Source organism: Epinephelus lanceolatus, chromosome 2, assembly GCF_041903045.1.
Source record: "Epinephelus lanceolatus isolate andai-2023 chromosome 2, ASM4190304v1, whole genome shotgun sequence".
Taxonomy (NCBI): Eukaryota; Metazoa; Chordata; class Actinopteri; order Perciformes; family Serranidae; genus Epinephelus; species Epinephelus lanceolatus.
Genome location: NC_135735.1, coordinates 17,080,632 through 17,107,906, shown reverse-complemented (window position 1 = coordinate 17,107,906; position 27,275 = coordinate 17,080,632).

Sequence of the window (27,275 nt, the reverse complement as noted above, 5' to 3'; positions counted from 1 at the left end):
ATTGCAGCAGAACACTGTTTGCTATGTGAAGATATGGTGGAGTAATAGCGCCCTGAGCAGAGAATGAAGTCACGCTACCTCTGTGTGTGTTGTAATCTGAACTTCTTTGTGTTTTGTTGTGGTAAACTGGTCTGGTGACACATGCATGTCATTGCATGTGTGTGCCCCACTGGTTAGCTCATTGCCACAGCTTTGCCATGTGCTCATATGGCAGTTATCGGGACAGTGGCTCTACAGGTCAAAATATGATGCGCAAGGTACACCTGCGTCAGGGTTGGATGTTTGAGGATGGTGTGTTGATATACATGCATTGTCTCTTTTCAAAATAAGCTTCTGTTTTCACAGGACATTAGACTTTCTGCTTGTTAAATGCATGCAGTCTTTGTCAGAGTAAACTCAAATTTTAAGTTTACTTCCTCAGTTTCAGGCAACAAAAGTATGTGGTTATGTTTAGGTAACAAAAGTGTGTGGTTAGATTTAGAAAAAAATGTCATGGTTGGGCTTAAAATAAGTATTTCTTTTGACATACGTCACAAACACAGTGTATGACACATACCAGCACACTACGTTGTTATTAAATTAACTCGATTGACCTTTGGCTTCACATGGGACACAAACAGTGGTCTCCTGGGTGAACATCTAAGGTTTGTTTAACCAATCCACCTCCCTTCCCACCAAGCCTATGTGGACTTTCTTGCTCTTTATGCTACAGTTATTGCCCTGTGTGTCAAAGGATGCCTCTGTGCACTGGAGTCTGACGCTGAGGACCACTGACCAAGCATCAGAATTTGACGATTTGGAAGTGAGACCTGGTTGTCCATGTTGAGACGTGTTAAGACAGCTCATACGCTCTGAATTTTGCATAGAACTCCTTTAAGTGGTTCAAGACAAACAAGAAGATGCTCAAGCATTGTTTGCTATCAGTGATACTGTACTTCTTTCACACACCGATAGATGACTGAAGATGCCATCCACCAGTGCCAGAGCAAGGACAAGCAAACAGTGAAGTCTTATCATCTAGGTGCTATTGTTAAAACATTCAATGACTGGACCTTGCCAGAGGCAAGCAGGTGCTTTCCTGGGACTTGCAATGGTTGTTGAGGTCCTTGTTTCTGTCCCTATTTAAGCCACAGAGACATGCAGAATCAAAGTAGGTGCCCTCAATCAGTAATTCTACGCCTTGTCAGTGAGCACACATGGACCAGTATGAGGATGGGTCAGGAGTAACCCTCTGGCTGAATGTGTCATTTTTACAAAGAGAATGTCTCCTTTAATGAACTCAAGCTATGAAGTTGGCAGCATTCAACATCCCAGGTCCTCTAAGAAGGACAGATGAACCAGTAGAGCCACTGTGCGCTGTGAGGGCACCAAAAACCCCAAAGAAAGACTGTAGACTGGTTTGTGGATGTAGTTATGCATGGTTACAAATCAGAAGCAGTTGACTGCCTTGAATTGAGTCCCCCCACCCCCGGTGTGTTCCGGTTGGTTCCAACAAACCACAGTTGTTGCTGTCTCTGGGTGTGAAACTACTGAGATGCCTGCATGGAGGAGGGAGGGATGTGGTGATGGAGGGACCTCTTGCTGCATGTAGGTGGGCAGGTGAAAAGAGGTGGTTGGTAAGACGCTGTGGCATGAAGGTGGAACATGTGCTTCTATACCCTTTCTGGTTCAGCAGCAAAGTTGGCAGTAATAAATACAGTAGTGCTTTTCAAACTGCAAGAACACAGGGAAGAAAATAGAAACACTGAAGAAACCTCAGAGAAAATAAAAGGTTTTTCAAAAAACAAAATCAAAAGTAGTAAAAAAAAAGCCATCACATTTTTTTTACAGCAATCTCTGTAAATATGGCTAATGCGCTTCAGGTATATTGTTGACTACTGGAGCACTGAATTTCACAAATTAATATAAAGTGTCTATCAAGCAGGCATGGTTGCTTTTCAAAACCACTGTCAAATCCATACTCTTACATGAATGTAACCGGTATATTTGAAACAAATGAATAGTCAGTTTTTGAAATGTGTTCCTTTGCTGTGGCTAAAAGCAAAATTATTGACAGAAGACAGAAAAACCTTTTTAGTGCACAAGCTGCTTACATTTCAACATAAATCACTGCTTAGGCTCTGGGCTCCATTAAGGACCAACTACTGTTGTTCAGCCTTGTTAGCTGTAGTTGCCATTTGAAGTGCCACTCAGTGCCCAGGGGTTCCATGTGCCTCGACAAGTCAGTACCTTCTCAAGGGCTAGCGGGGTTTCAACACCTGCAGTGTTAAAGAGTGACCATGGTGATATTTCAGACTTAGCTGGCTGGATACAAAAGGGTAATTTGTAGCAATTTGCCTAATATTAAAATTCATTTGGGTTTGTTACTACTGGGAGGAGGGTCCAGGCAGACTGTTGCATTTTCTGTGGTATTTATTCATGATATTATTCATGGTATTAAGTCTAACATTACACTGTTGAGAGAACTCGTAGCGTAAAAGAGTATTTTTCACTGAATGGAGGAATATGCAGGGAGTTTTGCACCATTATCTCGGTAGTGTTAACACCATAAACAAATATAATTTTCATACGTTTTTCAACTTCCCTGAGGATCCAAAATGAAGAGTGGATTTACAACCATTTTGGATCCTTCCTGCAGGCTCCTCTTGACCCCTTTCTTTCTGTTCTGCTCAGTCACTTCTCTCTCTCACTCACTCACACTCACACACAGATAAATTATGAGGGACTGTGTGGCTACTTCCTTGCTTCTTTCTATGTGGCTGGACTCAAATTTGTCAGGAATAAGTATAGAGCATTTCTTGTGTGAATGCAACTCGAACATTTTATCTATACGACTGTAAAGCCTGTGAAACCTTTTCATCTAAGTGGCCTTGTTTTTGCCAGTGAAATCACAAGCATTGACAGTGGCAAAGGGGTCGTAGTGCAGGCTTATGAGCATGTTTGGTGAGAATGGTTTTGGCAAAATGAACTATGAGTGGGCGTGGGCTGGCATCAATCATTGACATCAAATCAGCTGCATTCATTCCCCTAAAAAGCAATGTTCTGCTATCCTTTGCCTGTGTTGGTGTGAGCAGTATCATAAAATCACCAAGTGGGTGCAGGCTCAAGAAAAATCTGCTTTCAGCCAATGAAATTGATACTTCCCTGGTGCAAGGTCACTGCAGTTGATTTGCACCAGCATGAAAATGGGCCCCAAGATATTTTATGGGACAGTGTTCTCCACCCAGTATAGCCTGAAAGGCTTCAAGATGCCACTGCAACTGAATTACATTTCCTTTAATCTTGAGTCTAAATGCTGCTGTAATATACAAAACAGAAAATATAACAGCGGCTGATCACACCTTTGTGTGCTGCAACCACTTCTGGGTTATCTAAAGGTCCAAGTGTTATATCCTTAGATCATTGACTATTGTATAGAAATGATTGATGTAGCCATGGTGACGTCACCCATTATTTCGTAGACTCCCTTTTTGAAGCCGTGGTCAGCACTTTGGCTGTCACCTTCTTGGATTCTTGGAGCTAGAAACGACTATATTTGGATGAGAAGGCCGACCTTTGGAGGAGCAGGGGGCTTTAAGACTTCATGAAATGTAAATTGGTGATTTCAATAAAAACTCACACCTCATACAATTGTCATGAATAGTGAAATTAGCAATAGAGATCAGTATTGTTTACAGCCATGTACCAGGCTGTAAACATGTTTTTTTTCTGTTGTAAAGTTGGCCATTTTACTATTGGTGTAGTGGGGCTGACTCGCTTTTGGATCTAGCCTCAAGTCATCATTCAAGGAAGTGGAGGTTTCGTCACTTCCGTGTTTGCTTCGTTCATTTCCCCCAGAGGTTGCTGCCTAGTTGTATCATAGACCTAGACCTAGAGTTATCTTACTTTGGTCCGAATCAGGTACTAATTTTGTTACAAGTCTGCATTGCCTAGAGTTGGTAAAAGCAGACGAGATAAAATTCCTTGAGCAAAAAAAACTGCTCTTGATGGGCCAGGATTTTCATGCAGGAAAAATCCAGGAAGTAAACAAAACGTTGAAGAAGAGTACGCTTGTAAGATAAATGCAACAATTTCTAATGTCACAATGGAGGGACAACTACGCAGGTTGATTTTAGCGCTGCTCATCGTGTATTACATTGCTTGCATTGTTCATTGTAGGCAAATCATACAGTTTGAAAACGAGGTGCTCCAACTAGAAAACAATGTTTGATAAATGTTTGATAAGGCAGTACAGGAGGAGGCGCACATCAATAATCCTCCAGGACTGTAACATGGTCATGCTTGTTGAATCCAAACAATGTGTAATGTGACTGTGGTTGGTTCGGATCGAAGTTGGAACACGTTCTCACCACAAACAAACTGTACCAGAGTTTGGTTGTAACCGGACTGAGACCACCTCTTCAAGAAGGTCTTGGTCCGGGTGTTTTTTAACCCCCCCCCCATGATTGCTGTGCTCACACCTGCACAAACGAAACACACTTAGGGGGCAAACGAACTTGAGTTCAATTGAACCGAACCAAACAGGGCAGGTGTGAAAGCACCCTCAGACTCACTTAGCCCATCACTGGTTTCACATCAGCTTGGTCCGAACTTTTAATCAACGCTTGCGGCGCTGGTTCAGATTGAAATGTCTTGACAACTAATGCATAGATTGCCATACATACAATTTGGTACAGACATGTTATGTTCCCCTGAATTTTAATAACTTTGGTTATCCATTGATTGTCACCTAGCACCATCATCAAGTCAAAATTTCACTTTGGCCAATGTGGTAACATTACATGCTATACATCAACATGTCACCATAGTAATTTTGAGCATGTTTGCATGCTGATGATAACATTTAGCTCAAAATACCCCAGTCAGTCATAGGGAGCTGCAACATAATATTCGCTTCTTTATTTATCCCTTACTGATGACTTGTCAACACTCATCACCACGAACCAGGGCGATCATTAATACACTAATAACTGAGACAAGGTTTTGTTTTTCCCACATCAAGTTCACATTGTAGTTTTGACAATACATTTTAAGAGTTAGAAAAAACACATTTATCCATTAAACAATTCTCACTTTTAGTGGTTTACTGTGACAACACGCTTGCTTTTGAGCAGCTTTTTATGTTGGTCAGCCACATCATCTTCTCTTTATTTGCCAAGTTTCCTGTCAGCAACTGGCTGTTACCTACTGGAGCAGCCACCTGGACAGGCCCCTCAAGCTAACAGATATGTCAGCTTTCTCCTTGGCTGCAGTTGACTTCCCCTCACCTGGCCTGTGATTGTAGCCAACTGATCTTTGGCTTGAGGTAAGCAAAGGGGAAAAGGAACTGAAAGGAAGAAAGTGAACATAGAATGAGGGAGGATGGGAAGACGTTGAATTGGGAGAGAACAGCAGAGACAGACTGAGGAGCGAGTGAGGAGAGGAACACCTGGGACTGGGCCTTAATCCATCTTGGACATATTGTCACACCTGTAGCATTGTCTGTCTGGCAAGCACAAGTGAAGAGAGTAAAGGGGTAGCCATCTGCTCCATCATGCCCTTCTCCAGTGCGCTGCCATGGGGATTTTCTTGTCCAGCCAAATGTACAGCGAAGGCCTCCTTGATAGACAACGGCTCCCGCCCACCACCCACGCATCCCTCTAGAGCTGATTAATTTGTTGATTTTTCAAATTAGCACCGTCTGGCTATTGCTAACACGGCTGTTAATCCAAGATATGGGGACTAAGGAGGGGTTAAGGACATAAAATTAATAATGAACCTCACCAAGGGAAAAAATGCTAAAAGTGATTGAGGGAAGCTAGTCAAAGAAAATAATCTCCCTTCTAAATGCAAAAATGTGTGATATAAAAAGGAGCCTAATTATCGTCAAATTATAAAACATACATTTTTTTCCCATTTTAATGAACACGAGGATCAGAGCTGACCAGCCACTGCAGAATTTAAAGGCACTAATATTTTAGTGAAAGATTTGTAATATGTTGCCGTAGGGAAGAAAGTGACAGTCTACTGCAGAATATCTGTGTGGTTTTACAGCATTTGAGGACAGAAAGACATCCTGATCAAAGCGCTAAAAGTCTCTGTCTGGGGTATTAGAGGCACTTCACTGGATGTAGAATCCATCCAGTATTCATTGTGAATATTAATGATTCACCACATATACTGTCTAGTACGTGTCATCCACGTTGCTACACCTATCAGGCACACAAGAAAACGTAAGATTGAACCATTAGTAATGATCAATATTTCATCACGCATCAGCCCACAGAGGATGTTAAGTGTGTGTACGTGTGTCTGTGTGTTAGAGTGTTATCCGTCTCTGGGTTTCATCTCTCGGCAAATACCAGAGCTTTTATGTTGAGTTTTTCATGTACAAATATACAGTCATATAGAGTGGTAGTTACTGGGAAATCAAACCAGTACACCAACGTGCTACTGGAATCATTTATGTGACATGACATTAATGCATCTATCTGTCTATTGAGCTATCGAGCTGTCTGTCTGTCCATCTGCTGTTTGTCCATCATCCATCCATCTATAGAGCTGTCTCTCCGTCCGTCCATCATTTGTCCATCCATCCATCCATCCATCTATCTGTTTATCTTGCTGTCTGTCCATCCATCCATCCATCCATCCATCCATCTATCCGTTTATCTTGCTGTCTGTCCATCCATCCATCCATCCATCTATTGAGCTGTCTGTCTATCTGTCTGTTGGTCCGTTCGTCTGTTGTCCGTCCATCCATCCGTGCATCCATCCATCTGTTTATCAAGCTGTCCGTCCATCCGTCTGTCCGTCCATCCATCAAGCTGTCTGTCTGTCTGACTGTCCGTCGTCCGTCCATCATCCGTCCCTCCATCCATCCATCTATAGAGCTGTCTCTCCATCCGTCTGTCACTTGTCCATCCATTCATCCATCCATCTATCTGTTTATCTTGCTGTCTGTCCATCCATCCATCCATCCATCCATCCGTCCGTCCGTCCGTCCGTCCGTCCGTCCATCCGTCCGTCCGTCTATCCATCCATCCATCCATCCATCTATTGAGCTGTCTGTCTATCTGTCCGTCCATCCATCCATCTGTTTATTGAGCTGTCTGTCCATCCATCCATCCATCCATCCATCCATCGAGCTGTCTGTTGTTCTGTCTGTCTGTCCGTCCTTCTGTCGTCTGTCCGTTGTCCGTCCATCATCCGTCCCTCCCTCCCTCCCTCCCTCCCTCCCTCCATCCATCCATCTATCTATAGATATAGATACATATTGTAAATTGTGGTAATTTACAATATGTCAATGGATGGATGGATGGATGGATGGATGGATCATTCTTGAACTATGGTCCATTTTGGAAATTTTTAGAAAATCTTACACATATATAGCAGGTTAAATGTATTATCTGGCTCAGGGACAAAGGAAATATAGCCAAAACCACACATCAAAGCCAACTTTTTACATAATTAAAATAATGGCTGATCTATCATTTGATTTTGAATATGTTATTTTTGTCAAGTAAGTGTTTTTGTTTTTCTTATTTCTGACAGGGACACAAAAATCACAATAGTTGACAATCACCTCTCTCACTATATATATATGCATTTGTAATTTGATTTATTAACTCGCGACCTTGGTCTTAGCCAATCAGATGGAGTGCATGAGAGACCTGTCAGCTGCAAGATGAAAGCCAATCTGTGCTACATCATATTGTGGGACGTATTTCTAAGCAATACATTTGCCAATAAAGTAAATCCTTATTTACAGTACTTCAGTCATCGGGGAGGGAGTGCTTTGTTGTTTTTACAATGTCAAAGGAATTCAGACTTTTCTCAATTTACACACATATATGATCAGATGTTTAATGGATGCGCTTTTGAAATGTGATTTTGCTTGAGTGGTTAAATGTAAAGTTATTGCAATTTCAAAAAAATCGATCATTTTTAACATGGCACTTTCAGGACGATGCATTACAATGGACTTGGCCTTGATATAGTAGGCTCCACTCAATAAGAGAAATACATTTCACTCAGGGAAGTTTGCAACAACTGGCGCACCTATTAACTTATATTCAGTCTGTCAGGTTCCAGTATTGTAGCTACTGCACCTGCAAGTGCATATAAAAATATACAGGTCAGCTAATTTAGTTAGAGTTTTATCTTTCAAACCATCACAAACATCATTTTTATCATCAGAGATCAAGTGTTCATAGTGCTTTTTTATTTTCATATTACATTCAGAGGTCTGTGTATAGAGGCTCCATGGTGATAAAGTGCACTGACAACAGCATGTCATTTACAGTGAGCAAGACTGCATAGAAAACGTATGAGAGGTGTTTTGAGTTGATGTGCATACTCCAAATTGGCTTGTTTAGATAACTGCTTTTAAACCATTTTGCATTTTCATATTCATCACGTCTTGCCCTTCACACTGTGGCATATATTAAGTGTATGAAAGTGTTGAGTCAGATGGATTGGGCTCCTTTTTGAGAATATTTAACACCCACTGCTCAACAAAATAGGCAAATACATGGATTCATTTTCCTATTTTTACATCTGGTTATTTTTTTTTGTATGTATTGACAAGGATGACCAAATAACATACATACTTCTTTCGAGTAAATACAACAAAAACACAACATTTAGTGAGTCTTTGTGAGGTTTACATATTGAATATATTACCAATATCATGAGCTGTCTAAAGAGATACCATGGCCTGAAATTTAACATCAAGTCAGTGGAATGAGAAATAGCCCATGGAAAAAAACAAATAGGTATGTGGCCAGAAATGCTAAGAAAAGGAACAAATTCACATTTTTTGGCGACTGCATCCCCTAAATCATGTTATCAGATGTGACAGAGATGCTGCAGGCAGAGCTCAATAGAGTGCAACACAGGAAAGTGTGTCGCGCTCTTTTTTTTTTTCCTCCTCTGTCCTCAAAACAGGCAGGAGTTGTAACTTGATCAAAATAAATTGATAATTGCGAGTAGGCTACCCCATCTCACTTACAACAGGAGAACTTACAGTATAAATTGTTTTCCCGTATCAAACAAATCTTCTTTACCAGCCAACAATATACTGGTTGAAAGAACACTTAACCAAGCATTTATCCATAGGGGATTTAAAAGGAGTGTCATTTTTATCTATTTGCTGCCTCTCTGGAAGGTATTGGGGAGGTATGAGCCTGGGAGCTTTGTACAATATTGAAACAGATGAGATATGCTTCTTATTTATCGCCTGTGCAGCATGGACTTGGTATTTCTTCACTGTATTACAGGAACAGTGGTCTCACTTACCCAGCACTCAAGGGTCTAATCTAATCAATTTATCAAAAGCATTCATGAAATATTAGAATTCATCTTTTATGGGTTTTAAAAATGATATTGTGCACAGTTAACGCTAGCATGTTTGCACCTGCTTGAATGACCTTCCCAAATAAGTCATAACTTAACAGGTCTGTGAGCCAGTCTCGCAGTTTATGTTTGCTATTTAAATTGTTGATGCCTGTTGCTAAACAAAATTATTTTCCTAAAGATGAAAATACCTTAGTTAGCAGACAGGATAATCATAAAATAATCTACAAAATTCCCTTTATAGGATGTGAATTTTTCTTCCCTGCAGGCGTAAAAAAGTGCACGATCTTGATGCTAGAATTTTGGGTTCGGGTCCAAACTCCTGTCTTAGGTTTACACAATAAATACACTGGTTATGGTTAGGGAAAGATATTAATAAAAAGGTAATAAAAAAGTGCTTTAGTCATTGTGAGTGGATTCTATAATGTAAGATTGCCTATTTCTGCGACCCCCCCCCCCACACACACACACACACACACACTGAAATACATTGTCAGTGAACCTTTTGCTGATGTTAGTTGACATTGGATAACATTAGGTGGCACGGTGGTGCAGTGGTGCAGTGTTGCCTCACATCAAGAGGGCTCCTAGTTCAGGGGCAGCCCTTCTGAGCGGAGTTTGCATGTTATCCCCGTGTCAGCGTGGGTTTTCTCCAGGTACTCCAGCTTCCTCCCACAATCCAAAGACATGCAAGTTGGGCTAATCGGTGACTCTAAATTGTCCGTAGGTGTGAATGTGAGTGTGATTTGTTGTCTGTCTCTAGCCCTTTTAAGATAGGAATTGTGCAAATTTGCAGGAAAGCCCAATCAGTCTTCTTTCAGCATTGGCAGTATAAAAGCAAAATCGGGGAGTGCTGCAAAATGCCGCCTACTAGAGGGCTGCATTGGGACCGGGTCCCGCCGGGTCCTGCAGGACCCAACGCAAATATTGCGGGAGCGGGCGGTTTGGACTTTGCTGCGGGCGAGAACGGGCGGCTAAAAAAAACCCACTGCGGGATCTTGGTGCACATGCATAAGCGTTTCCACTCTATATTTATTCATAAATGGACAAATATGCCGTGAACCAGCTTTCATACCAATTTGCCGCTTGCTCCACCTGTCTGTCTGTCTGTAAGCTCCATCTGTCATGAGACAAACATGAAAGAAGACGTGCAGTTTATTGTGTTTCAACGGCGACGAGCTGTCATTTTGCACGACAATTACACACGGCTGCGCGCTCTTTATAACTCACTGTGAACCTATGCTGCATAATAAAGATTGCCCCCTCGTAATTTTTAACCGCCCCCTCAGTAACTTCATCCTGGCGCCAGGCCTGCCTTAACCTCAATCACTGCGTGATTATATAAAAGTAGAAAAATAAATAAATACAGAGGAGGAGAATAGAATATGAAACAGCCTTTATTTCATTAAAAACTAAATGAAAACAACGAAATAGGAGCGCTATTCCTGACCAGTGCCTCAAAAGACATGCAGGCCAGGGAAACGAAACAAACAACCCCATGAATCTCTTTATTAATAGCCTATAAAATGACGTGTTTTCTCCTGCGGACGGGAGAAGACACAAAATCATCAATCTCTATTATTGTGCGGGCATAAATTCTCAGAGTTTTGCGGGTGCGGATGGGAGTGGACATACACATTGCGAGAGCGGGCGGGAGTGTAATACACACGTTGTGGTTGCGGGCGGTAATGGTCCCGCGCAGGGCTCTACCGCCTACCTACTTTTGTTTATACAGAATGCGCCTTTTTCGGGGCAATGGGGGGTGTGAGCAAGTAACACAACATGTAGCTCAGCGTGTGATGTAAACAGTGACGTGGGAGGGAAGCCGCGGCTGGTCAGTCCTTTGGTGTTTCTCTCGTAAGTCGGCCCGTCCTTCACCGTTCCTGTCATCTGGAGGTTAATGGCCTCTTCATTTGCGAGGGCAAGGAGGGCGCGCAATTTCTTGTCTCCCCAGTTGCTCATCTTTACAGTGTCTGTCAGGTTTGCGTTCCCCTCTTGCTACTAGCTGCTCGCTAATTCCTGTTTATCCACCACCAGTCGGTCGCAAGTGCGGCGTCATCAACAGCTCCTCCCACAAGTCATCAACATCAAGGGTTCTGCCAATATGACTACCCTACGAGGCGGAAAATTGGGCACCTCGGATCAACTCGCCAATCGGGCTCTGTGTGTCTAAACGCTCGCAGCTTACTGGCAAAATGGCCCAACAATTGCGGAAAATCTGGCAGTGTAAAAGGGGCTTCTATGTGTCAGCCCTGTGATAGTCTGGTAACCTGTCCAGGGTCCTGTCGCCCAATGCCCCACCCCTGTCACGGTCAGGACTCTGTTACTCCACTGTGTCTTGACATAGCCAATAGTGGTTTGCTGCTGTTTTAAAGGAGATTTTAACCCATAAAAATAACCATTTGTAAATTGTTTTGTCATGACGTGTTCCCTTGGATTCGTGAGGAAATTCATCAAACCCTCCTATGACTCGTGCAGTATAATCTTAGTTTCATTTTTCCAGTCATCTGCTCAGTACACTCCAAACACATGCATGTGTTCACAGTGTAGCTACTGAGCATTCGACTCAATAAATTAAAGCTGGATTATACTGCACGAGCTGAGTAAGAGTTTGTCAACGGATATTTTGATCTAGTTTTCTTTCCTTACACGTTGTCCTCAGTCAATCAATAAATCAATATGTCTGCTGTTTTCTGTGGAGGAATGCAAAAAAAACAAAATTTCTTCACAAAGTCATGGTAACACAGCATGACTGAATGATTTACAAATGGTCATTTTATGGCTTAAGTATTCCTTTAATGTTCTGATTGTCATAGACAGCAGCTTTAAAATCCATACTTCATTTGATGTATTAAAGTGTAGTTGTGTTCAAAGTTTATCTACTGTGAGTATATATAATTGTGTGTCTTATTTAGATGATGAAAGTAAAAGATCAAACAATACAGCAGTGCACTTGTTTGTTGCTGCATCTATCCGACTGCCACGTCTTTTTAAAAAAATGACTATTTGATGATGCATTTTTTCCATTAAAGTATTAATCATAGAGTATGTCGTTTCAGAGGCAGAGCTTGAAAATGTGAGCATAAGTCATTTGTAAATCAGCATGGGACCAGCTGACATAAAAACACTTCTATTATAAATCCCCTTTGAAAGTGCCCAACTGTCACATTTTCCTTGAAAATAACTGGTCCCACAGCTCTCAGAGGAAGCCAAACCTGTAAAAACAGCCATCCACAGTCAGATTAATACTTTTACATAACTCCCTCTATCAAAGCTATTATTTTCTGAGCAGCACAGCCAATACTGTCACCTCTGTGACACCAAGCCTACTGAGGTAAACAGCAAAACTGTGGTCTCTCTCCACGAACCTGGGAAAGGGTGGTGAAGACGGGGGGAAACAGAGCGACCATGCTCAGCAGAAACAGGGCAAACATACTGTACCTCTTTGAAACGACGTGACTGCCTGGCCCACCTGGTGAGATCACACTTTATTTGAACTGGATAAAACTGTGAGGCTCCTAGCTGGTACATCGAAGGATAACTCTTCCCATATGGTAGAGAGCATAATTTTTATAGAGAATACAAAGGAAACTATTCTGCATAATTATAAGTGGACTGTACGGTCCTCTGCAACCCTTTTACTCATCTGTCCTGTTTTTACACAGCAATCTGATTTACATAAAGAGTACCACGGACAATTTCATCTAACTTGATATATCTAATTTAATCCAGTACAGCAGCACTGCAATAAATACTGCTGGTTTCTGCTGTTTAACAAGATTTGGATGGTAGGGTGCAAAATGACATGGTTGCCATGCAATATAATGCAATTTCATGACTAATAGTGTCTACATTGATCACAGAGTAAAGTCTACATATGTTCTCAACAAATATTGAACATTAAAAGCTGCAAATGTGTTTTCTATTTCAAGGCGACCATTTTGCAGGAGGAAAAAACATAGCCATCTCACAATTTGGGGACCATTGTTGTGAAACTTATATATTTTGCGCTGTCGACCAATGTAGTTATTACACATTTTGATGTAAGACTGGTTTGCCATCGTGCACATCAACATGAACATCCATCCATCCATCCATTTTCATCCGCTTATCCGGGGCCAGGTCATGGGGGCAGCAGGCCGAGCAACGCACCCCAGACATCCCTCTCCCCGGCAATGCTTTCTTGTGGGCGCGCACAACTTTTTGCTGCTGCATTCTGAGACTGTGATGGTTCAAGTTTTTCAGCTTGATGTCGTGGCGTATTGTGTGACCGGCAGGAGCAGATTTTACTGTATCCAAGTTCCCTGAATGATTCGCCAGCAGAAAAGAGACAATGAAGTGAGACGGTTTTGGAGCAACACTGGCTTCACATCCAGTCCAGGACAATTAACAGTGTAATCTGATACTGGTTAGCAAAATGTGCTATATAATTATATCAAATTACCATCCATTTTATCTATTTTAAGCCACAATGTGCTTTCTTAGCTGCATAATGAAATTGTAGTCGGTGGATAGCAGCTGCTTGTGATGTACAGGCTGATAGGATCAGAGCTAGCTGGGAGCCACATGGCAGAGATGCGCCCCACTACCGGCAATTCAGAATGCACAATACCAGTGTTGCTGGGGGCAGCCGCTGTGGCATCTGCTTACAGTATGAAAGCAACTTGAGTGATTGCGATCCAAACAAACAACACCCCCAAAATCAAGTGGATTTGGAAGGGAGGGCACACGTAAAATCCATTTTGAGAAACTGGAGTTGGTCAAAATACATTCGAAGGGAATAGTTTTAGAGATGATATGCTATAGCGTTAATGAAGCTGGCTCCATATTTGGGAAGATTTGTGGTACCAGATGCAACACAGTGACTTACCTGCTTTCTTTATTTTGCTCTTAACCTCCCACCATTTTGTTTATTCCCTTAATTCTTTTCTCTTTTCATTTTCTTTACATCCTTTGCTATGCATCAATTTCCTGTCCTATCCCTAATTTATAGACTTCAGTCCCTTTAGGCTCTCCCTTTATTTCACCTTCCTTCACCTCTCCTTTATCTTTATTTTCAAAGTCTTTTTTGTCTCTCCCACAGTTCTGCTCCCCATTTGATTTATCTGGCTTTTTTGGCAGTTCCTCTCTCTCCATTTTCTCTTTGCCACATTCTCTCACTCCCTCTTCATGAAAGGTTTATAGAGCAGGCAGGAGAGGCACATTTTGGGTGCTACTGATGGAAGAGACTGCAGGACATTAGCTCGGTGATGTCAGAGTGATTTTTTCTCCCCGCTGATGACTGAGAACAGTGTAAGACCTGATGTTTGATCTTCTCTTTCACCATGCATACTCGTAGGCATTTTCCCTTCCAGTCTCCCTCAATCTTTCATTCACTGGATTTCTCACCCTTTCCCCTTTTATTGAATTCCCCAAATAATTACTGTCTGTGCGTCTATGAAAAGGAGATACCAATCACTATTTCACCAGAGATCCCGGTCTGATCAAACTAGACTGACAACATTATCTGCAGACATGCCAGCTTAACATGACCAACAGTAACTCTCCAAAACTCAGCAGCAGCTTTATCCTGCCAATGAATATCACAAACAGAAAAAAGGGAAAATGTGTGTCCTTTATGGGGACTGATCTCCTTTCAGAGGAAAATCCTTTGTACTTGTGACTAAAAGCCAAAAACAGGGACATCAAATGACTCATAGCAATGACCCTCACACTTTCGGCTTCATGTAGCTAACAGAATATTCTTGGAGAGATGATCACATGGCTAACTTTAAAACCACCCAATACATATAGAGAGGATTAGCATACACACACGACCTCTTTATTATTTGTTTAAGGGGGGAAAGGCTTACGGGGACCAGGGTAATCACTTATTTTTCAAGGAGGCAGAGAAGTGTGAGTCCTTGAAGGCTGAAGAACACTTTCTAGCCTGTTATCTGGAAATGGGAACCAGCACCCCATCTGCAATTCAAGGGCACTGTATCAAAATTTGTGTGACATTGAGGACACATTCAACAACAGTCCAACAGTGTCCACAGCCTGCAGCATTTCAGGGTGAATCTGATCTACAGCCAGTACCTTGCTTCTTAGGAGCTTTTTAAGCCCCCTTGTGACATAATCAAAGTGCCCATTCCAGCTTCAAACAATGTCACTGGTTAAAGTCTGCATTAAATTACCCATATTGAACTACTTGGTTGATGTTCTGACTCCCATTCCTCAATGGCCAAATTATTTCATAGAATACCTTTAAGGTACAGTACTCCAAAGATCATCACCATTAGCAACCATCATGAGCTGTACTACCAGCTTCTAGCTAGTGTTTCTTCAGCTGCTTCTATGGCAGATACTTTAATAATTTCGAATCCTGATTCCAAGAAAAAGAACAAGAAGGTATTTTTGTCACAGATTTATAAGCGCAGCACTGTAATAGCCTCTATGATCTTGTTAGTTCATACAGGGCAGTTCAACAAAACTTTGGTGCTGTCTTTTTCCTGACGGCTGGGTCTTTTGCTGAAGTCAGCGTAAAAAATAGCATCAGAAGACAAACCCCTCTCACTAATGAGGAGGACACCAGGACAGCAGTGATAGAATGACGGAAATATCAAAATTACATAGTGTCACAAACTGGCTCAATGAATGTGACAAGGAGGTGGACACAAGCCAAGTTAGAGTGGCAATAATGTGTTTTTATTAGAAATAAACAAACATAACTATTACAGAAGATGATGATGGGGTGTGGATATGCATCACTTGTGTGTAGAATGAATGGATGTGTGAGAAATGCGTGTGTGTGTGTTAGTGCTGAAGGCAGCAAGATATCAAACTGAATCTAGGAGGTGTGAAGCCTGGGATAGAGAGAGACAATGAGAGGATGACTGGCTTGCGTACTGGCTGAACTGGTGGAGGCCTAAACAATTACCACCATATCCACATGACCCAACCTGAGTGAATCGTCGCTGTAGGCAGAAAGGAAGGCATCGTTACATTCCACTTAACCAAGGGAAAGCCTAGGAGGTTGAAAGAAAGACAGGGAATGAAGCCAAAATGTACTCACCAACAAGAGAAACACGCACCTTGGCTAATGATTAACCAACAGACAAACACAACCATTGACCAAGACATATGGGTTGTGGGGGTGGCGATCAACGGGAATAAATGTATCTGTTTGACAAGGACAAGCTGCATATACTCGGCCAAACATGTTGAGTGCCAACAAGAACACACTGAGTATGATCAATGCTACTGTTAAGGATAAGGATCGGAGCAGAATAACTCACACAAGCACACACCTCTGGCAAGTTCAAGAAATTGGAATTAGAGCTTTAACCTGCATGGTCTCCAGTTATGCTGGTTCCAATTTGGCCTTTCAGTTAGTGGAAGTAAGTGAGTTCAGCTATCTTCAGGTCTTCTTGTTGAGTCAGGGTCAGCATACGTACGTGTGCAGAATCTGTAGGCAACAGGTTAAGGTTTTGGTATCAGAAGTTCTTTGGTTTCCATTTGTATTCCAAGTAGATTTGGTTTGAATAAACAGTCTGCGTGGAGAGATGAAACACAGTGCTTGAAATACAGTCTTGGAACCCATCGGCTATAGTCTGACAACGATTCACCTTTCGTTTAGTTAAAATTAGTTTTATTTTTATATTTGCATTCATATGCAGATATCTGTTTATAGAGATTAGCTGAAATGGGCACCAGACAGAAGAGGAAGCTTTGGCCCAGGTATCCGCTGGCTACAGCAGATTATGCCAAAACAGAGGCTTCATCATCATCAGACAATGGCCGATGGGATGAGCATGGGGTGAGATGGGGAATGAGATTGACCAGTGGACTGGTGTGACATTGGTAGTAATGCAAACACTGTGCCAGATTGCTGTGGTGAAGGTCAATCTGTATTCCAATCCTTGCCTATGGCCATGAGCTTTGGGTAGCGACCAAAAGAATGAGATCAGGGCCAAAATGAGTTTCTTTCACCAGGTGGCTGGGTTCAGCCGTAGAGTGTGGAGCTCTGACACCTATAAGTTCGGAGTAAAACCAGTACTCTTTCATGCTGAATGGAGCCAGTTAATTATGCTGCCTCCTGGACACCTTGAATACACTGAAGGGATTATACATCCTTCCTGGCCTGAGAATGTCTCGGAATCTCCCCCAGGAAGAGCTGGAGGACCTGTGAGGATAAGGACGTCTGGGCTACCTTGCGTAGCCTACTTCCACTACGACCTGGATAAATGGCAGAAAATGGATCAGTGGACAGAAAGAAGTCAGTTCCTGGGTGGTACAAGTGCCACCCAGTAGGGTTTATGGGTTGGTCCTGAAGGAGACAGCACAGCCTTCAAGCTACCTGGAACAGCTCTTTCATCAATACCCCAGGAATGCTGAAAAACAAGGAAAGAGGAAGCTTTAGAGTATCCTGCAAATCCATCCATCCATCCATTTTCATCCACTTATCCGGGGCGGGGTCGCGGCGTAGCGGGCCAAGCAAAGCACCCCAGACATCCCCCTCCCCAGCAACGCTTTCCAGCTCCTCCTGGGGGACCCCAAGGCATTCCCAGGCCAGATGACATATGTAATCCCTCCTGGAGGGTAATAAATATAGCGTAATAGTATATGTGTGTACATAACAATATGTGTTTGCTTTTGTTAGACTTTTATTCCATTGCCTTTGAGCTAGAAAGTGTACCAGTAACATAAATCTACCATCTTTGAAAACAGTAACATCATGTCTAGCACCATTCTGTGTGTTTCATTCTCAAAACGCTATCAGTTATGCAAAAATAGAAATCATGAATCATCTTTGTCTCCCCAGAGATCTGCAATCCCAGTGATTGGCCAGGATGTATCTCCTAAGCACAATGAAACTTTGAAATGATAATCTTTTATCTGAGAATCCAGTGCTCTTTGCCTTTGGCTTTTTGACCTTTTTCCTTTTTCTTTTTGCCCTCTTCATGCTTTTATATTTGGCTTCCTGCCCCTTCTGAAAAGAAGAAAAGAAAAGAAACCTCATGTGTTAAGAGCCAAAACTAGGAGAGCCTAAATCAGGAGGTCTCTTCCAATGAGAACTTCTCATATCCAGACCAGCCAACCTACTCATCATTACAAGATCCAGACTCCAGATTCTCACCTCAGCTCACCTAACTCCATTCTCCACAAGAAGCCATCTCAGGGAGAAAGCCACTATTTCTACAAAAGCCTCATCAACTCATGTAATCCTGGAGCTTTCATTGTCATTTTATTGTCTTTTGTGCTGATTTTTCAAAGCAGCATTGGATTGGATCACCCTGATCCAGATACAAACGTATCAAGATTAGCAAATCCGGATAACCACTGGTGTAAACGGGACTACATATCACATTGTAGGCAGTCTGCCAACAAACATACTGCCATTACCACTTATTGCCATAGGTGCCATCAAAGAGACCCAAGAAAAGATCTTTTGAGTTTGTAAGTTTAAATACTTTCTGTCTGATTTTGACAGCTATTTGGGGGATTATTTTATGGGGACAACATCCTTTTTTATGCTTAATGCCTTATCTACTTTATCACAGGAACTTGTAAGCAAATCAAGTGCAAAATATAAATAGCTTTATATGTGTATATTTGACAAATTTTATTACAGTTTTATTACATTTTGATCGTGAAATCTACCCTGAATCCACCTTCTGCTGGGATCAGGATACACCTATTTTTTTGGATCAAGGTATCCCAATACTACTTGAAAGTTTTGAACAACACAACCTGAAGGTTTGATCCAGATCAAAACCAAGACTGGGTTACATTACATTATCACATTATATTATAATTTCAGAATCCCTTTTTTTCTTTTGAGCAACCCATTTTGAAGATTTGCTCCAAACTGACCAGATTACCTCTGAACAACTGGGCCCAGAACCAAGCTGTAATACAGTTAACTTGACTTGCTGCTTCTTAGGTAAGAGTCACTTTATTTGTTTATCTGGTCTCTTACACCAACTACACAATAGAAAACACTGCATCATTCATTCCAGTTATTCACAAGCCATAGCCTTGTGTACCTGTTTCCTCTTTCCCTCTTGTGTCTTATGTGTAAAATATTGTAACTGTAGTGTACTGTACTTGTGGCTGTGATTAGCAATGAATGTGTATGTAACTAAAGTGAATTTGTTTTCTTGTTTTCTTGAGCTTGCATCCCATTCACTTAACCTGAAAAGACCTATGTCCTTGCAAAATCATAATTAAGATGAATAACAATCATTATTCTAAATGACCGCTCTCAGGTGCCTCTCAAGGAGGACGATTTCCCCATTATTATTAATACTCTTATGTGAATTATGTCACTGGATGAAAAATTTTAAATCATAATCATAATCCGCCATTAAAGGAACAGTGTGTAGGATTTAGAAGTTAGAGTGTCACTGATTGCAACCAGGTTAAACTTCTCCATGTGCCAAGTTTGAACTCCTGGTTAGGATTCCTTCAGTGTTCATTGTTCAATAGGAGCTGAATTATCTGCAGATGTCTCCTCCTCTACAAAACTTAAAACAGAACAGGTGATTAAAACCGGTCTGACTAAAGCAGTTCCACGTCACAAATTGGTGCCGTTCTCCTGAGCCGCATGCCCAGCACTTGCTAATGTGTGCTCACTTTTTTTTCTCTGTTGATTTAAGACCCAGACATTCAGGAGGTTTTCACTGGTTATCCACAGAGGTCTCGTCCTCTCTAAATGATTGAGTGATTTAAACTGGTTGAAAAAGTTGAATTAAGCAGTTTTACGTTAAAAATCTGTGTTTTTTTTTCTGTGCTCTTTGTCTTGTCACAGAGAGGCTGCTAACGACAGTGGCTGATGTGAAAAGGCGAATGGCCCTGTCAAGAACCAGTGTTTGGTTTGTCTGTTCTGGCATGGAAGAAACATGGCAGTGCAACATGGCGGACTTTGTGGACAAGGACCTGCACCCTACGTGGAAGTGAATGGCTCATTCTAAGATAACATGTTTTCGTTACCTTTTGTTACTATTCTTATTTTCAGGTGATTACACACTAAAGAAAACACTATATATTATATTATTGTAATAATAATAATATGTTATATTCCATTTCTTCCAATCTATCCCCTTAACTCGTACCTTAAAATCATAAAACTATTTGAGTGCACAAATTCTTTCAGTCCTTACTAGTCAAACCAAAACATGACCTTTTCATAACTCCATTGTTCACTCTGTACCGAAAAACCAAGTACAATGTTCATTTTTTTATCCAGCTGGCTTGTACGTTACTTTCTCCGATACTGTAATTCAAATGTGACCCCAGAATATGTCCTAGCCATGAAAGCAGTGTACCTCTTCAAAACACCAAAGCTCTGTGCAGCACCGGGGATAAAATAAAATCCCCTATTTAATCTCACTATCTATTTCAGTTATTATAAGTACAAATGGTAATTGCATGTTCATTATCTTGTTATGTGATTTATTTTGAATTGGCTTTTTTTGTTTTTGCCACTTTCAAGCTACGATAAGCCTCTCAGATACAGGGATAATCTTTTTCGATCAGATGAAAAAACAAGCACTAACAAGAAGAACTCACAGATAAAACCTAAAACCAATCCAACAGAATGATATTTTAACATTGGTACATGTTGAGGAGAGGGATCAAAAGAGAGCAATCTAATCCTCTAGGCATTTTGGGCAGCTGTTCAACTATGTTCTCTTTCTATTGCTCTTTCCTCTCTCTCTTTCTCTGCTACACAGTGTGTGCGCGTGTGTGTGCGTGTGTAAAAATATATTTATATGACTTGATAGTACATACAGAAAGCTGTCCTGTCTGATCATGTTGACACGGTAGGCTACAAGAGCACTTTTCATCAAGGACTGTAAACTGGCAGATACTAATAGAGAAGCAGTGGATTGTGACTTCCTCCAGTATTTACCATTCATGTCCCTATTAATCATCTGATATCCCCCAAAGCCCTGCACTAATTACATATCTTTTGTTTCTTGCCTTCTTGTGTCTCTTCCCGGTCAAGCCTGGACCTCACAGATGGCTGACTGTTCGGAGACGTCCAAGCAAAAATGTGCTAAATTGTGACTCTAGCTAACAATTAATAGGATGTTTAATTAAATACAGCAACACTTCAAGCCTCCAACCGTGCTTCGTATCAGCTCACTATCATGGATATTTCAGCTATGTCCAATACTATCAAGTTCTAATGATTTGAAGTGGAAAACAGCTCCAAATCAAACACCTGTCCTTAGCTTGATAAAAATAACGACACCAATGTTATGACTTTATGTTCTTGACAAGCAAGAAAGTAATGACATTAGAAGCCATTTACAGTAAGTGCTAGTGGTTATTCAGTAGGAATTTAGGATCTCTTGTCTTCCTGAAACTGTGAAAATGATAAAGGCTTTCCAAATGCCGTTTGTATTTTGCTTCGTTAACAATGTTACAGTTACAGCAGCTGTGTGTCTGGTTACGTATTCTCCTTCCAGCTTTGTCAAATGCAGTTCCATCAAGGACAGTTTAAATAAGCTCATTAGGGGGAGAAGGACAGTCAATGATGTTTACGAAAAATTTGGGGATTTAAAAAAAATAAATTGCAAGCGTCCTGTCAGAAAATGGACATCTGTCTTCCCTTTTCCTGTTTCTGTAACATCAGAATCATTACTCTGTGCCCAATCATCATTTTTCTGTTAAGAAGTTTCATTAGTAGGTTTGTGATCATTAAGTTTATGTTTAAGGTTTTTAATTTTGATTAAATATGGGGTCTTTTAAACAGGCTGTAAAATGACATTTTTCAATTGAGTGAATTTGTTTAAAAGCCTTTTTTTTATAGTGAAAAGTAGAGAATCTGGGTTTGAGTTTCCCAAAAAGGAGGTGTTCGTTATGTTATTCTAAAGCCCAGTTCAGACCAAAGATTCACGATGAAACAAGTTGAAACAAGCAACGACTTGCAATGCGCTGCTCTGCGGTGTGCTAAAAACCTGCCAGTTCACACCAATGCAACTAGATGAGATGGTGTATCATCTCTATGCAACAACTCTCTGTAGCTTCTCAGGCTTATTTTGTGGCTGAATATAATTTGTAGCTTCTTAAAATATGAGTGAGGATAGTGATAGTGAGATACTGGCTACAGTTGGATTTGTAATAGTGATGAAACAGAAACAAAACAAGCATCAGATTCAGGCGAACACGCCATCAGCAGTCATTTTAACTTGACCAGCAGACTTCACTACAAGCTGATTGGCTGTAGAAACATGTGACAAGCTTTATGTTCCAAAACCAACCACCGGTGATTTGGCTAGTGGAGTTGCAGGTGACACCATCGGTCAGCTTGAGTCGAGCTCAGACTGGCCAGTTCACACCACTGCAACTTTTCTCTGATATTCTAAAATGGTTTCGTCTAGGCCTAGTCTGCCGGAGGACCCCCTATAATACACCGGGCACCTTCTCTCCTTCTCTCTCTCTCTCTCTCTGTCTCTCTCTCTCTCTCATATCCTATTATGCTAACTCAGCCATTCTGGATGTCACTAACTCGGCTTCTTCTCCGGAGCCTTTGTGCTCCACTGTCTCTCAGATTAACTCATATCGCAGCGGTGCCTGGACAGTGTGACGTGTGTGGTTGTGCTGCTGCCGTGGTCCTGCCAGATGCCTCCTGCTGCTGCTGCTGCCATCATTAGTCATTAGTCATACTTCTACTGTTATTATACACATATGACTATTGTCACACAAGTATACTGTCAGATATTAATACATACTTTCAACATATTGTACCACAGTAGCCAGAACTATAACTATAATATTATTACTTTCAATAATGTTGTTGTAAGCTACTGTCATTATCGTCTGCCCTGCGTCTCTCTCTTTCTCTCTCTCTCTCTCTCTCTCTCTCTCTCTCTCTTTCTGTCTCTCTTTCTGTCTCATTGTGTCATACAGATTACTGTTAATTTATTATGCTGATCTGTTCTGTACGACATCTATTGCACGTCTGTCCGTCCTGGAAGAGGGATCCCTCCTCAGTTGCTCTTCCTGAGGTTTCTACTGTTTTTTCCCCGTTAAAGGGTTTTTTTTGGGGGGAGTTTTTCCTTATCCGCTGCGAGGGTCATAAGGACAGAGGGATGTCGTATGCTGTAAAGCCCTGTGAGGCAAATTGTGATTTGTGATATTGGGCTTTATAAATAAAATTGATTGATTGATTGATAGTCACGAATCTTTGGTCTGAACTGGGCTTAAAGGTCTAGTGTGTATGATTTATTGGCATATAGCGGTGAGGCATTGGGAGAACTAGGGTGGCCTACACGAAAACAGGAAAATATGAAAATGCAAATAGCCTTATCTGGAGCCAGTGTATGGTTTGTCCTTTCTGGGCGATTGCAGAGCAACATTACGGACTCCATTGGAGAGGACCCATTCCACATGTAGATATAAATGGCTCATTCTGAAGTAACAAAAACACAGTTATCATTTTCAGGTGATTACACATTAATGAAAACATAGCTATGAATATTATATACCATGTCTGCAAATAGATGTCCCTTAATCCTACACACTGGACCTTTAAATGTAATAGGATATTGTCTGAACGCAGCTCTGTATTCATAATTTCAACAGTTTCTGTGAACTTTCAATATCCTTTTACTGAATCATATGCATTTTTTGCCACAGTGTCAGGGTCCCATTTTTCCCTTTAATTAATGTGCTCCTGATTTTGCTGCCAAATAAGAGAACTGGTTCTGTAACGCTTTCAGAAACTTTAATCCATATTATAATTGGGAGGTTGAATACTTTGCTTCTTAAGCTTTAAAATACTGCTAGCACTTTACTTCCAAAGCAGTTAAAGCCTTGTTAAAATGCCCTAAAGCTCTGTATTTTTCAGACTAAAGTAAGTGTATTCAGTTTTGTGGCCTGATGGGATTTCTAATGGAGTGTTGCACATCACAACCCATGCATGGTTGAGAAGATTATGGACACAGTTAAATAACAAAAATGTCAGTAAAAATGTGCAGGTATAAATTGTAACCAAATGTGTGGAAGCAAAAAATGCTGATATTTCCATAAAAGACACTGCGTAATTTAAAGGTCCAGTGTGTATTAAGGGGATATATTGGCAGAAATATAATACAGTAAGTATGTTTTTTTGTGTGTATATATGATCTTCTGAAAATTAGAATCGTGTTTTCACAACCTTAGATTGAGCCGTTTATATCTACATGGGGAGTGGGTCTTCATCCACGGAGAGCATCATGTTTCTACAGTTGCCCAGAATGGACAAACCAAACACTGGCTCTAGATAGGGCCATTCGACCTTATGCATTGTTGCGTTGGCTACCATAGTTAGCAGCCCCTGAGTGATGAGCAGGGGGATAAGTTATCGTACAGCACACAGTAGCACGTTGTGGGTGAGTCGCCCATCTTTGAAATGCTAAACAGCATGGGAAAATTTGATTTTTAATGCTTTATTCAGTGTTTTTACCGGTTTAAATAACCACATCCATTTGTTTTGGAGTGGGTGTGGTTCTGCGGATTACTCAGCTCCCAGTAAAAACCTCCTGAATGTCTGAATCTAAAGTAATCATAGAAAATAAATGAGCTCAAAGTTGCAGGTGCTGGGCTAGCTGAACAGCATTGGAGAAACACTGATTTGTAACTTGAACTGCTTTTTAATATATACTTCAAATATTACATTAAAAACAACAACAAATAACAAGTAAGGTCCAAAATAAAGCATTCACACTTAGGCACTGTCCTAATATCAACTGCTACAACAGGACAGCATTATGAGTACTTTTCCAAGGTTCAAAATAAAAATTAGAAATGCTACCTATTCAAGTATTGACAGTTTAAAGGAAAGAAAGAAGAAAGAAAATGTGTATAATTTTGTTGCATTCAAGAAATAAGACAAGACAAGTAGACATCTGTAGCTGCTAGAAACATCATAAAACGTCCCCATATATTATCAAAAGTAGAGTATTTGCCATTAATCATGAGAGTAAGTTTTTCAAGGGCAGTAGAGTGTGACAGTCCAGTAAGCCAGGCTTGTCAACTTGGTCTGATAGTAGATTTTCAGAATTTGGCTATGGTGTATTTTGCTTGTAATAGCAGTAGAGTGTCATTTTCTTATTTGCCTTGCTTAGTTTTAAATTTACGGGGGAAAAATTCCAAGGATACACAGTTTGGGAAATACAGACAACTTAACACCTGTGACATGTGAAGGGATATCCAAAACCTCTGTCGAGAAAGTCTGGATATTTGGGCAGTCCCATGAGCAATGAAATAGCGTACACTTTACTTCACAGTTATTACATATGTCAGGGGTATTGAATTTATTTAACATGGTTGTGGTTACATACTGTATATTGTCTTTATCCACTTATATTGGAGTAATTTAAAAGCTTTTTTCCCCAGTGTTTTTACTGGTTTTAATCACCTGGTCCATTTGTTTTTGAAAAGAAGAGATCTCTGCAGATAACTAGACTCCCAGTAAAAAAAAAAAAAACCCTGAACAATGAACACTAAAAGAATCCTAACTTGAAGTTCACACTTGGCACATGGGAGAAGTTTCAGCTGGTTGCAATTTGCAATCCTCACTGCTAGATGCCACACACTGCTTCTTTAAATAATTTCATTTTAAATCAGGCTTGTTTCTTCATACATTAACACCTAAGTCTTTTTCAATTTCTTGACAAAATGCCAACTTTAAACACTGTACTTTTCTTGATGTAACGAAAAAGAAGAAAACTCAAAGGGAGGAGGTCACAGCATAATTTGTAAGAAGCTTTTCAAAATGAACAAACAACCAAATTATTCAGAGTCAATAAAAACTGCGTGAAACATGCATGGATTCTTGTAGGTGGCACAATAGAGGCTACTGTTTAAAGACAATCAAAAGTCAGACTGTCTGGGAGAGAAGGTGAAACAATGGCAGTTAATGGTTAGTTTTAAAAACAGTCTGTCTGAACTCACACACACACATTCTTCAAAGACAAAGTCCACATGTGGACGCAGTGTATGATGCAAGTCAGGGAGGGTTACATTAAAAACACAGTTTGCAGAAATACTTTAATGGTCTGACTGCTGCAAATGCAGTCAGATATCTATTTGTTTTATAAAAAAAAACATTTTATATTTTGGTCGGTGGCTTTAAAGTGCTGGAATAAGGTGAAACCTATGGATTCTGACAATGAGAAAACATTGCGTGCTGCGAATAAGAGCAATAATTCATTGGCGCTGTGGTGGTTTAGTGTGATATATATTTACAGTCACAGAATCTTCCTTCTGGGATATGCCACATACAGTAATATGCCAAGAGACAGGTTTTAATTATGATCTCACCAGTATGCTGCATGTGCCTTGTGTTGGCTCTGATTAGTGCCTTGGGAATCAAGGCTGTAATTGTTTGTGCTAAGTGAAGAGTGCGTTTATGTGTGTGTGTTTCTGAGGGTGTGTGTCTCCATGATGAGAGCAGTTGGTCACCCATAGGGCTTATGTTTCTACTCTGAACAGAGAAGAAGTGATTTATTTGCTCAGGGCCACACTGTGCGTCCAATCAGCATCAAGCACCCTAGGGTGACACCATCATGGTCATCTCTTCTGCAGGAAATGATGCAAGCTCTACTGAATTACATAGGGTGTGAGACCAATAAAATGGGGCCTATTCTTGTCACAGCATCAGATAAGGACCGGCTGCTGGATGCATTGCAGCAATTACTGCAGGCCTGCACTCCTCTGCTGTGGAATTGGGAAATGATCATCTGTGAAGCACAGCAGAGTAGCATCGCCTCCAGCACAATAACTCAACATGTCCACTTGGCTATGTCAGCTCTGCATGAGGAGAGAACATGAGAGGTACAAGGGAGAGAGAAGATTAGAAGGGAGTGAAGAAAGAAACAGAAAGAAAGAAAGAAAGAAAGAAAGTTAATGCTACGAAGAAACCTTATGAAACATGGTTTGATATGCGCTGGTTGGATCATTCT